The following is a 13,675-nucleotide window of genomic DNA, read 5'->3' on the forward strand; positions in this document are numbered from 1 at the left end:
TAGGGTCAGATATGGTTGGTTGAAATGCTAAAGGATTAAGATGCATCCAAGAACTACATTTAAGAAATAATAAGAGCTGAGCACAATAAACAAACCAGCCAAATCTGACTATTCACACCTACCCTACAATGTCATTCTAAAAAACAAACAATCACATCATTTAAATCTCAAAGTTACAAGATAATGCATGATTAATTCAAAACAATGTGAATAAATAAATATTACGTTAGACAGAATAATCTGAATGCTAAAGGGTTAAATTTAGTTCTTGACAGGATCATAAGGGACTACGGGCAAGTGTTTGATCATGCCTTTTGTTAAAAGAAGATAGATGAGAGACAAATTTCCTGGATACAACACCAGCCAATCATAGATATATTTTCCTCTGAACAGTAGACATTTATCCTCAAGTTAGGTAATGAGAGTTTTTATGTAGCCACTTGATCAGCTAACAACAGCAGTCAAATCTTCCTAAAATTGAATACTACCATCTTAAAAGACAATATAATGGATAATATAGTCCTAGAAATACTGTCTACAGTAAAAAATGGAATCAACAAAGCTGGAACATCTTTGATCATTGGGTCTACGAGTTAAGAATTCACCTAATCTATGGTTTTTATCAAAAAAAAAAAAGAGTCAAATGCAAGCACAAGGATTTGAACACTGCAATACTTTAGCTGGTTGCATTATCAAGTGCACTGCATGTATTTCATTATGAATATAACAATTTATTTCTCAATTTAGTAGCAAGAGATGGCAGTTAATTAGGCATCGTACAGTTGTTGTTTAGCCTAAGGTCAGCACTGACTGAATACCTATGATTGAAGGGATTCCATTCTTAACCTGCTAGAAATAGTAATCGAATTTCTCAAAAAAATTTACTGTCTAAATAAAAGGTTACATTTAAGACTGCATAAAATGATGCAGGATCTTATCTATGATGCTTTATCATAGATTGTGATTGTTCTGATTAAAAATATCAAGATATAACATCAAGAGATAAAAAAAAAAAAGATAGAAAGATAATGGTTGAAAAACTGAGTTATTTTTAAAACAAAGACACTTTATGATATTAGCGTCAAGAAGGTTATTTGAAAGTAGAACACTACCATCAAACAAGAACATTAAATTTGGAGAGAAAGCAGTAATCAATATAGTATTTGAATTATATTAATATACTTTTATCAATAACTAGTGGAGTGTAGTTACAAATCGAAAAGGTGTGGCTGTTAAATACAACACATTTTATAGATATAGGCACACAAATATTTGATCACAAACATGAAAAACATACTCAAGTGTAACACAATAAAATATCCTTGAATATGTTATTATTTATATTACATGTTATTAAATACAAGGGGGGTGTGTGAAAAATTCCTAGCTTTAAGGGTATCATGAAAGGCCTGGTTGGTGTCCCAACTTTCTGAGTCTTTTTACAGAGCTTAGAAAAACTGAAAGACTGTTGTAATAAGTGTGTGAATCTGAGAAAGGAATCTGTTGAATAAAATCATAATTAACCGATCCTCTTGTATTTTCTTTTATCCAAAAGGCAGGAACTTTTCAGCACCCCCTCATAAATGAAATAGCTTAGTATTTCGAAATCTTTTCATTCAGAATTCTTCACATATATATATGTGCAAGGACATAACAATATGGTTAAGAAGTTAACTTTGCACTCACTTTGAATCTAGATTTGATTTCCTGATGCAGTACCTTAGGGAGATGTCTTTCGCTGTAGCCTTGAATTGGCTTATGAATAGAATTATAATAGCTTAGAGATAAGTGTACAGAAATCCATTAAGTGTGTGTGTGTGTGTGTGTGTGAGCACACACTTATACCTCTTTACCACTATCTTTTCTTTTCCCAACTAAGGCAGCCACATATCTCCTCTATTGTAAGACACCTGTTTTTGTCTCCTTTATCATATCTTAACTGCTCATCACCTAGCATAAAGCTACCCCCCTTAAAACTACAACTCCTCAGATGTGGGGGTCTTGTCTTGTGAATTACTTGTTGAGCTCACTTGTGCTGGTACCATATAAACCAATAGATTCTGTGAAGTGGTTGGCATTAGGAAGGGCATCCATCCAAAGCAGACAATAGAGCTTTGTGCAATCTTCTGACTCATTGGCTCCTATCAAATCAGTTAACACATACCAGCATAGAAAAATGGATGCTAAACGATGATGATGAGGAGGAGGAGGAGGAGGAGGATATTTGTTTATAGCTGTGTAAATTGGTGTGCTGAGTTGTATCTTTTTACTCCAAAAGGTAACCTGGCCATTCTACAGAGAGTGATGAAATAAGTACCACACTGAAATAAGTACTGAATGTACTTGAAATCAATGTTCCAGCAAGACTGCAGTTCAATAAAAGGAACCAATAAAAGAATGCACTCTGGGAGGTATTTGTTTTGGCTTGTCTCCTATAAGTGCCGTGTTGTTTAAGCGTGTTTTGTATTATGTATATATTCATAAATAAAATACATGTGATTATATCAAAAAAAAAAAAAAGAAAATCAAACAATAATAAAGGTAATGATAATGATCATCATCATACACATTTGTGTGTTTGTGTGTTTGTGTGACCAAACAGGAAATAATTAGATGTGAATGACTTCTAAAATTCTGTCATGTTAAATATAGAAGAACAATTCTAATTAACAGACAAGGAAACAAGATGTTTACAATAACAACACAATAAACATTATAGAAGTTTCAAAGTACAAGTTGTGGTCTGTGAAGGGCATTAATAGAAACTATCAAGCTATGTGATTATTGAGTGTTAAATTAAATAGAAAGGAGAGGTAAGGGACGACACAACAAAATTTCAATGTCATGTGTAATTAATTGTGACTAAAGAGTTAAGATTGAAGAATGAGAAATGTCCTCGCACAAGAGGTGAAACAAGAGAAGTAGCTCCCTTTAGTTCCAAAGCAAAACAAAAATTCTTGTTAATAAGAAGTCAATGAATACGATCTCATTTGTTAGTTAATTATATCTAAGTTCATTGATTAGATATGTTATATCCTCACACATTAGAGGGCTACAGAAAAAGTTCCATCCTGAGTCATATACACTCATAGGGTTGGTTTCCCAGTTTCTGTGGTGTATATATTCCCCACCTGGACAGAACGCCAGTCCAGCACAGGTTTACTCGTTTTTGCCAGCTGAGTGGACTGGAGCAATGTGAAATAAAGTGTTTTACTCAAGAACACAATGTGTTGCTTGGTCCAGGAATTGAAACTACAATCTTATGATCATGAGTCCAACACCCTAACCACTAACCCATGCACTTCTACATGGGGTTACCAAAGTTGACAATTATAATGAGTTAACTCATAAAGTTATCCATAAACCTTTGTTTTTGTTCAATGTGAGGAGCCATTTTGGAACATCTCATTTACTGCTGAGTCTGCAGCTCATCTCTTCAATAAGAAATTACAACAATATCTAACATTGTTTTCTTCAGTGATGCAAAGGAAAAGTGCTTTTGGTGTTGTTTTTCTTGTAGTTTTGCCCCAAGTTAATTTTGATCAAGAAGTCACACAACCACCATATTTTCAAAGTATTCCAGTTATGACCAACTTGTCTTTGGTGTAACTACAGCTGGCAGAATCATTAGCATGTCAGGCAAAATGCTCAACGGCATTTTGTCTGTCTTTACATTTTGAGCTCAAATTCTGCTACAGTCGATTTTGCCTTTCATCCTTTCGGGTTCGATAAAATAAGTGTCAGTTCAGCAGTGTGGTCAATATAATCGACTTATCCCGTCCCTCGAACTTGCTGGCTTTGTGCCAAAAATTTGAAACCAATATGCAGGACATTATTCATTATCTAATGTTTTCTTTCTATAATTAAGAAGATAAAATATGATTTGGAGAACATTTGGTTGATAGTTATATTAGGTTGAACAACCATGTAAAGGCTCCTCATTGACTGCAGGAAAAGTCATTTGTAATTAGAAGTGAACAGTGGGTTAGTGTGGTTTTGCTAGTTTTGAAGTGTGAGACAGTAGAAATGACATGTATAAAAGACGGTTTGAGAGAGATATTATTTTAAGCATAGAGTACAACTAAGTCTTAAGGTTAGCCTTGTGGGTCTTATGACAGTTGTGCATTTGCACACATCATGGTTTTCTTTTTGAGATAGAGTTTTAGATTGGATACCATTCATGCTTTTAACCATTTTCAGGACTGATTACTTTATTTATTGTTCTGAGTAGGTTTTAAGAAGGGAATGACACTCAATCAAGAAGGCAAAGACAAGTGTAATAAAAAAAATACTAGGTCAGAACAGTTGAGTTTAGTATATTGGAAATCATTACTGTGATAGTAAAACAAGAACAGTGAAATTGCTATTTACAAACTGCTTATGGAACAATGTATATCTAACAAAAAGTTAACCAATCAGAAATGACAGCAAAGGAAATATATATGGTAGGATTGACAGCAAAATAAATAATTTTAAAAAGTATTTTCATTGATCTGGTCTGGTCTGGTCTGGTCTGCAGGAAGGAGCTGTGATTATTGCTTTCACAACCACTTTGATGTAAAGTTCTGCTTGAATAGTTACATGTTGTCTGCTGCAGGAAAATCACATTGCAGGGACAGAACTCCAGAGGGTAGTTTTGGATATGAAGGATTGGGTGTATTGTTCAGTGTTTGGGGGAGATGGAAGGGATAAAGTTGACACAGTATGGAAGACAAGAGAAGGAGAGATGAGTAAAGAAAGAATAAATACAAGAATTGACCTGAGATCAGCTAAGTAAAAGGCAGAGCGAGTAGTCAGCACATTTCTAGAATATAAATAGAAGTGTGATGGTGAGTAATTTCATACCCATCAATGTGGTAGTGGTCTTTGTTTTGATGCAGGTTAGGATGTTTGTATACAGCAACAGCACTGACTGTCCCAAATGTTCGAGTAGTACTTCACTGTAAGTCTTATTTGAGCATTGTTAAGAGTTCATGCCTATTAGGGAATTAAATATTTTTCTGACTCTAAGGAGAAAGGTAAGTCTTTGTGATATGGTTTTGGTTATACTGAGGATGTGCATTTTGTGGTGGGACATGTTACACTTATTTTATATGTCGACACAGATTACAGAAACCCATATGATATTTATTCTATTTTGTTATACGAGCAATGCACCAGGTGTTATAACCTACAACCACATTGTATTATTTGTTCTTTTCTTAAGGGCAGAATCAGCACACGAGGAGTATGAAACAAACAAATCTTTTTTATAAACATGTTTTTCAGTTATTTTTTTGATGAACAACGCTGCAGTTTCTGTCTACCGAATACAGTCACAAGTTTGTGATTGGCCTAGGGCTATAGTAGAAAACACTTGCCCAAGATACCATGCAGAGGGACTGAATATGGAACCATGTGGTTGGGAAGCAAACTTCTCAACCACATGGTTCCACATTCTTGCACCTAGTATGTGTGTGTGTGTGTGTGTGCTTTTACATTTGTTGTTAAATTGAGTATTGTGTCCCACTATGTCTCAATGTTAGCAGTTCATCAATGTTAGCAGTATGATCAATTAAGTTTTTGAAGATGATACCCCATCATGATGACAGTCGAAAGACTAAACCCAGTAAAATAATGTTTAAAGACTTAACGGCTTCAAATTTAAGGTAATGGATTACTAACCACAAGATCAAAACTTTGTATTGAACTTCCACTCTATACAATAACACTATATGTACATCTCAGTCTACTTCACTTCCAACAATTAACAATATTAATTTGAAGTTGAATGGTTAGCAATAAGAAAGATGTCCAGATTTCTTTAAAAAAATCATTGTGCAAAATATTCTGAGAAAAAGTATATTTTTCACCACAACAAAACACATACACAGAGGTGTGTCTGTGATAACTTGAGCTACTACAAATAGCAGTCAAATCTCTTTTAAAACACACCCTTTCATCAATATTTACACTATTTCAGGAAGAAAAAAAAACTATGTGATGGGTCTGCTACATCAGAGGCAACTCTGGACTAAACAAAACACAGACAAACATACTTCACATTAAAAGATTATCTACTAAATAATATTAATAAAGTTGACGGTATATCTTCGAAGATTCATTCCCTGGTAAAACTCCATGTATTTTAACCGTTTCTCATTATGCTCCAAGACATAAAGATTGTTCAAGCAGAGTTGCCTCTCTTAGCTAAAGACTTCAAAATTGTGCAACCCAACCTTGTTTTTGAGGTTACTTTTGTAGTAAAAAAGAGTTGTGCAAAAAACATACTTTATTTAGTAGCCAAAAGATTACTAAATCTTTTGATACCTCATACATCAACTCAGTTTTCAAATTCATAAGGAACATATGCACACATACACAAACTCTGTTTTATATATTAAGATTATTGTTTAAAAGAAGTTTACATTTGCAAAATATGCCTTAATCCTTTAACATTCAAACCAGCTAAATCTGGTCCAAATATTCAACCTGTTTTATGTTTAAACTGGCCAGATCCAACCTCTCACACCTACATGCAATGTCATTCTAAGGATAAAACAATCACACCATCAATATCTTGAAGCTACAAGATAATGCACGAGCAATTCACGTGAATAAATAAATAAATATTACATTTGACTGAATAATCTGAATGCTAATGGGCTAAAAAATGGTGCTGGATGACAGAATTGAAGGAGAGCTGGACAAAACACTTTACAGTATTTAGGACTCACAAGGCCAGAGCTTAAACTCGTTTCCATGGTATATAAGTGTCTGAGATTACAACACTCACTCCTGAATGGGAGGCAGACCTGTCACAGGGTTAACTTCCCAGATATTGCAGGAACTCATTTACAGCTGAATGGATTACAGCAATGTAAAATGAAGTTTTTTGCTCAAGAACACAATGCACTGCCTGTCGCAGGAATTGAAACTATGATCTTACAATTATGAGCTCAACATTCTCATCCACACATGTAAACCATATGCCATCACTTTACAGTATTCAGACAGAGTTTAAATCCAGTCCAGGTTGTTGGAGCCTTTCGTCCTACCAAGACAAATAAAATAAGTAAGAGTCAACTGGATTGATTTAATCAAATATAATCTGTCCTGCCACAAAATTAGTTGCCTTGTGTCTATGTTAGATATCAATATCAATATATATATATATATATATATATATATATATATATATATTCATTTTTTTCTCTCTATTTTTGTTCCTCTCTTCCCTTTCTGTAAAAGGTATAGGCTCTGTCTTTTGTTTTCTGTACATTCGAACTATACATACATACCCACAGAGCAGAAACAAATAACAAAAAAATAAAAAGCTGCAAAATGGCATATACTATTTCCACTTACATTTTAACCACAGTAAAGGAAATAAATCTTGATATCTTGAATATCACACTCATATCTAAACAAAATGGTCTTCATTTAATTTTCTTTGTAGCATTTTATCAACAGTTTTCCTCCAATTTATATTATTTATAATTTCTCTCGAGCAGTGAGGTGTAAGAATCATTAGAACACTGGAAAAAAGGTTTTGCAGTATTCCTTCTAACCCTTGACATTCTGAGTTGAAATTCTACAGAGGTTGTGTGGGGGTCAATGTCACTGACTAACCCACTTCCCTACAATTGCTGGTCTTGAGTCAAAATTACAATTTCTCTCTCTCTCTCTCTCATGTTTTTACATAATTCCTGTTTCAGTTCAACTATATGTTCTTTTTAAAATTGATTGCAATGTCTGTTAATTCACATTCTGATATGACTTCCTCATTTTGCTTTTCTTCTTCCATGACAGTTAAACTACAACTTACGGGGTAAAACAGTCAAAGTGCTTTTAACAACTCAACAATAGCAACTCTCGACTTCATGCCTGAACTGTTCCATTTTATTTCAAATAATAAACACAAATTCTATTAACAGGTGTGCACGTATGCACACGTGACTCTTATTGTTAATATCTTTTGAAGTGTTATGATGTTATTTCAAAATAAGGTGTGGTGGCAGAATTGTTAGCACACTGGGCAAACTGCTTGGTGGCATTTTGTCGATCCTTATGTTCTGAGTTCAAATTCTGTGGAAGTCGACTTTACCTTTCATCCTTTCAAGGTCGATAAAAAAAATATCAGTTAAGTACTGGGGTCAATGTAATCAACTTACTCCCTGCCTTATAATTGCTGGACTTATGCCAAAAATTGAAACCGTTATGTTATTTCAAAATAGAAAGGGGAAAATATCAAACCAAATAAAGCTTGTTATTAGTTTAGACAACAATATCATCTTTTACTTGTTTCAGTCATTGGACTGTGGTCATACTGGGGTTACAGTCTTGAAAGATTTTAATCAAACAAATTCATGCCAGTACATATTCTTTATAGCCTGGTACTTATTCTATTAATTTGCTATGTGAAACTAGTAAATTGCAGGATGTAAACAAACCAACACTGGTTGTCATGCAATAAAGTGGAAGACAACATAGACTCACACATAGATATAGACTCCTATATATGATGAGTCTCTTTCAGTTTCTGTTTGCCAAATCCACTCATAAGGCTTTGGTCAGCCTTGGTTCCACACAGTGGGATTGAACCGGGAACTATGTGGTCGGGAAGCAAACTTACCATACAGCCACAACTGTACCTACGAAAACTTCGCTGTACTGACATAACCATGATATAGGAGGGAGTGCTGAAAAGTTCCTGGCTTTAAGGGTACCACTAAAGGCCTAGTTGGAGGACCAACCTTTTGAGTTTTTATACAGGGCTTAGAAAAACTGAAGGACTGCTGCAATAAGTGAATCAGAGGGAAATACATTGAATGAAATCATAATTAACTGATCCTCCTGTTTTTTCTTTTACCTAAAGTCAGAAACTTTACAGCATCTCCTTGCATATATTTATGTTGTACTTAGTTTCAGGTCAACCATAATTGAGCAGACAATGCAAAAAGCATTCCAACCATGACCAGTTTGTCTTTTTAAGGAGTTGTAAGAGCTACAATTATCTAATATGACCTTTTAAGAAGATAGGTTATGACTTAATCCATTAGCAACTGAATACATGTAATACTTATTTATTCACATAGTTTTGAATTAATCATGCATTATCTCATAGCTTTGTGATTTCAATGATATGATTATTTTTATAATGACATTGTATGGTAGATGTGAAAGGTAGAATCTGGCCAGTCTGAACATAAAAGAGGTAGAATATTAGGACCAGATATGGCCAGTTTAAATGCTAAAGGGTTAAGGGAAATTTGTCTGTTATTTCTAGCAGTTCGAGTGACCATATAGAGGCTCCCTCAAATCTACATGTATGTATATGTGAATATGTGTATGACCAAACAAAAAAAAAAAGTTGAGAATTTTTGGAATGTCAATTGTACTGATAGAATCTAGCAGATGAAAGGAAACTTTTCATTAGCCCTTTATGTTATGACAGGAAGAATTTTGCTATGTAATATATATACTGTGTATAGATTGCTGCTGTCATATAGTAATTGTTATAAGATCTAGCACAGGCTGAGTATTAGTTGTCAGCAATAGTTATTGTTACTTGTCAATAGTGGGCACAAACTGCTGAGCACCAGCTCACTGTCTATCTATCTTTCTATATGTCAGTATAAGTGTGGAGGTGTGTGTGTGTGTGTACACAGGAAAGTAGGTTGGACATTGTTGCATGAAAAATCTTATAAAATATTGTGTGTGTGTGTGTGTGTGTGTAGCTTGCTTACGAACCACATGGTTCCGGGTTCAGTCCCACTGCTTGGCACCTTGGGCAAGTGTCTTCTACTATAGCCTCGGGCCGACCAAAGCCTTGTGAGTGGATTTGGTAGACGGAAACTGAAAGAAGCCTGTCGTATATATGTATATATATATGTATGTGTGTTTGTGTGTCTGTGTTTGTCCCCCCACCACCGCTTGACAACCGATGCTGGTGTGTTTACGTCCCCATAACTTAGCAGTTCGGCAAAAAAAAAGACCGATAGAATAAGTACTAGGCTTACAAAGAATAAGTCCTGGGGTTGATTTTCTCGACTAAAGGCGGTGCTCCAGCATGGCCGCAGTCAAATGACTGAAACAAGTAAAAGAATAAAAGAATATACAAGCACCAACATCTACACATGTATATATATATATATATATATATATATATATATATATAAGAGAGAGAGAGAGAGAGAGAGAGAGAGAGAGAGAGATGTACATCCACATATACATACACAAACACACACAAAGGAGCATGAGCCCTTATATAGACATAAAGAGACCCTATTGATTTTTCCATAGTCATCTCAAGTACAGTGGAAGTCTATCTTTTTTTTTTTTGCTTTTACGTGTTTCAGTCATTAGACTGCGGTCATGCTGGAGCACCAGTGCGAAGATGTTTTAATCACATTAATCAACTCCAGTACTTATTTTTTGTTAAAGCCTGGTGTCTTTTGCCAAACTGCTAAGTTACAGAGACATAAACACACCAACACCGGTTGTCAAATGGTGGCCACACACACACACACACGATGGCCTTCTTTCAGTTTCTGTCTACTAAATCCATTCACAAGGCCTTGGCTGGCTGGTGGCTAAAGTAGAAGACTCTCACCCAAGGTGCCATGCAATGGGACTGAACCCAGAACCAAGTGGTTGGGAAGCAAGCTTCTAAACCACACAGCCATGCCTGTTGAAGAGTGTTAAGAGTAGGGCCTGGATGACAGTATGAACACATGGTAGGGTCATAACAAACATGACAAAACACATGCATACACACATGCAGATACACACAGATACGTTGAGGTCATAAGAATTTTAAAACTTTGAGAATGTGATGTAATTCTTTTTTGGAAGAGTGAATCTTTAAGCAAATATTTACATATTTATAGTTTTATTTGCTTCAATGGATGGTGCTGGCATGGCATTGTGGTAAGAAGATTGCCTTCAGCCACATGGTTCTGGGTTCAGCTTCACTGCATGGCACCTTGGACAAGTGTCTTCTACTACAATTCCAAGCCATTTGTCTTTTACTGCTGTGTGTGTGTGTGAGTACAGATGGAAACTGAAAGAAGCCTGTCGTATATCATCATCATCATCATCATTTCTGAAGCTATGACTGGCAGGAAGGCATTTTGATTGTGTCCACATTCCACAATTCATCCAACAAACTGTAGAACAAACTGTAGAACAAACTGATGGAAGATAGGAGCAAGGGAATCTGGGCTTTGGTGAGAGAGATAGATTGGAGTCACCACCAAGATATGCAAGGGACAAAGTCTAACAGCCAAAGCCTAGGAGAACTACTTGATGAAGGCAAAGAAATGCCTGAACAAGTTGAGGCATTCTGTTGAGCTAGGGAAAATATGATTTTTCTCATGAAAAGAAGATCAGCCAGGATTAGTTTCATAACATTTTGAATAATAGGTGCTTGTCTACGATCCATATGATGTCCCATATGTCATGAAAACTAAGTTCCTCCAAACCATGATGGTCTCTAGGCTACCTCAAATCTTTGAACAGAGTCCTAGGCTCAATTCAGACAGTTATGTGAAACTGCTGGAAACTATTGTCAATCTCTGGCTGGAGAGGGTTGCTGCTGGAAAGCTATATGTGTGGCAGCAGGATTAAGCTCCTTGCCATACTTCAAGAAAGAGTCAGAAGTGGTTGTCCAAAAATTTCTATAATTTTATCAGCCTCAATTTCTGGATTTCTAACTTAAATCTCATGAATTACCATGAGTGTGATGCAGTTGAGAAAGTCACCAACTGCTTCCCCTATAAAACCTGAGCTGGAGGCTATGATCAAGGAGGTGCTCAAAGATCTTACCAAGAACATTGTGACAAACACATGTGCCAGATTCTGGAGCCATCTTAAGGCCATGTAGGAAGCTACTTCGAGTAAATTAATCCCTCAGTTATAATCTAGTTGATATTTTTTGCTTTATTAAACTGCATTTATTTTTGGATGAAATATCATGTTTTCTTTTCCTTTTCTTTTCCAAACTGTCAAATTGAGCAACAATGCCCTGTATGCAAATAAATAAATATATATATATATATATATATATATATATATATATATATACACATGTATATACATACACAAAAATGTAAATAGAGCAAAAATGGAAGACAGACAAGCAAAGCATTTGGGGTAACTCGATATGTCAATTGATGTATACTCCTTGCATTTCCTATATACTTAAGTATATAGACATATACATATGAAAATATATATTTAAAATACAGTGTACATTTAAACCCATCAGAGATGTTCATAATAGGACAGCTAACCCACTAGAAGGAGCAGTTAAAACTCCACACCACAATTAGGAATAATTTCGAAAGGGAATGAAAAATAAAAACATTTCCCATCTATATATATATATATACATATATATATATATATATATACACACACACATACATATGAATATATATACATACATACACACCTGTATAAATATATGTACACACACATACACATTACAGTAAAAGACAGACAAAGACAGAATCAAATGGATGAATATGAGCACGGCAGGTGCAAGTCTGAGGGACTGGTTGACAGAATACATTGTTAAAAATTTAAATTCCATAACTGTTATAACAACAGTTATATTGAAATAAAATACCAGTTAAGCTGACTAACAAAGGTTAGAATCCATTCCTGTTTTTTATAAATATTCACACACATGTGTGTGTGTGTGTGCATGCATATGTACATATATATATACATAATATACAAATATATACATATACATAAATATGTATACATATACATCAACATATATATACACATCTATACATACACATACAAATATATATATATATATATATACATCTATACATGCATATATACAGACATACACACACACATATATGTGTATCTATGCATATATATATATACACATCATATATATATATACATCTACACATGCATATATATATATATATATATATATATATATATATATATATATATATATATATATATACATATATATATTTCGATTTCGATTTCACTTGCCTCAACAGGTCTTCACAAGCAGAGTACGCATAAGTGGGATGGCTACATCCCTGGCAGAGACTTTGGATTTTAGTCTCACTTGGCTTGCCGGGTCTTCTCACACACAACATATTTCCAAAGATCTCGGTCAGAAGTCATTGCCTCGGTGAGGCCTAATGCTTGGAGATCGTGCTTCACCACCTCATCCCAGGTCTTCCTGGGCCTGCCTCTTCCACAGGTTCCCTCAACCACTAGGGTGTGGCACTTTTTCACACAGATATCCTCATCCATTCTCGCCACATGACCATACCAGCGCAATCGTCTCTCTTGCACACCACAACTGATGCTTCTTAGGTTCAGCTTTTCTCTCAAAGTACTTACACTCTATCGAGTATGCACACTGACATTACACATCCATCAGAGCATACTGGCTTCATTCCTTTCAAGCTTACGCATGTCCTCAGCAGTCACAGCCCATGTTTCACTTCCATGTAGCATGGCTGTTTGTACACATGCGTCATACAGTCTGCCTTTTACTCTGAAAGAGAGACCAGACCCTTTGTCACCAGCAGAGGTAAGAGCTCTCTGAACTTTGCCCAGGCTATTCTTATTCTAGCAGCTACACTTTCAGTGCACCCTCCCCCACTATTAACTTGGTCACCTAGATAGCGGAAGCTATCAACTACAT

At 35.2% G+C, this 13,675-nt stretch overlaps 1 protein-coding gene across 13 annotated transcripts in view; it reads right to left on the reverse strand.

Annotated features, from left to right (window-relative positions):
• LOC106867406 (tripartite motif-containing protein 2) overlaps positions 1–13,675 on the reverse strand; it is a 147,303-nt gene that overhangs the window by 33,020 nt on the left and 100,608 nt on the right. The window contains exon 1 of one of the 13 annotated variants that reach the window (XM_089345507.1): positions 7,348–7,890. The exons of the other annotated variants lie outside the window; for them this stretch is intronic. The gene's annotated coding sequence lies outside the window, so the exon portion shown is untranslated. Of the gene's footprint in view, positions 1–7,347; positions 7,891–13,675 lie in introns of those variants that run through there. 13 annotated transcript variants of the gene reach the window in all.

The sequence above is a fragment of the Octopus bimaculoides genome, chromosome 2 (assembly GCF_046866305.1).
Source record: "Octopus bimaculoides isolate indiv1 chromosome 2, ASM4686630v1, whole genome shotgun sequence".
Taxonomy (NCBI): Eukaryota; Metazoa; Mollusca; class Cephalopoda; order Octopoda; family Octopodidae; genus Octopus; species Octopus bimaculoides.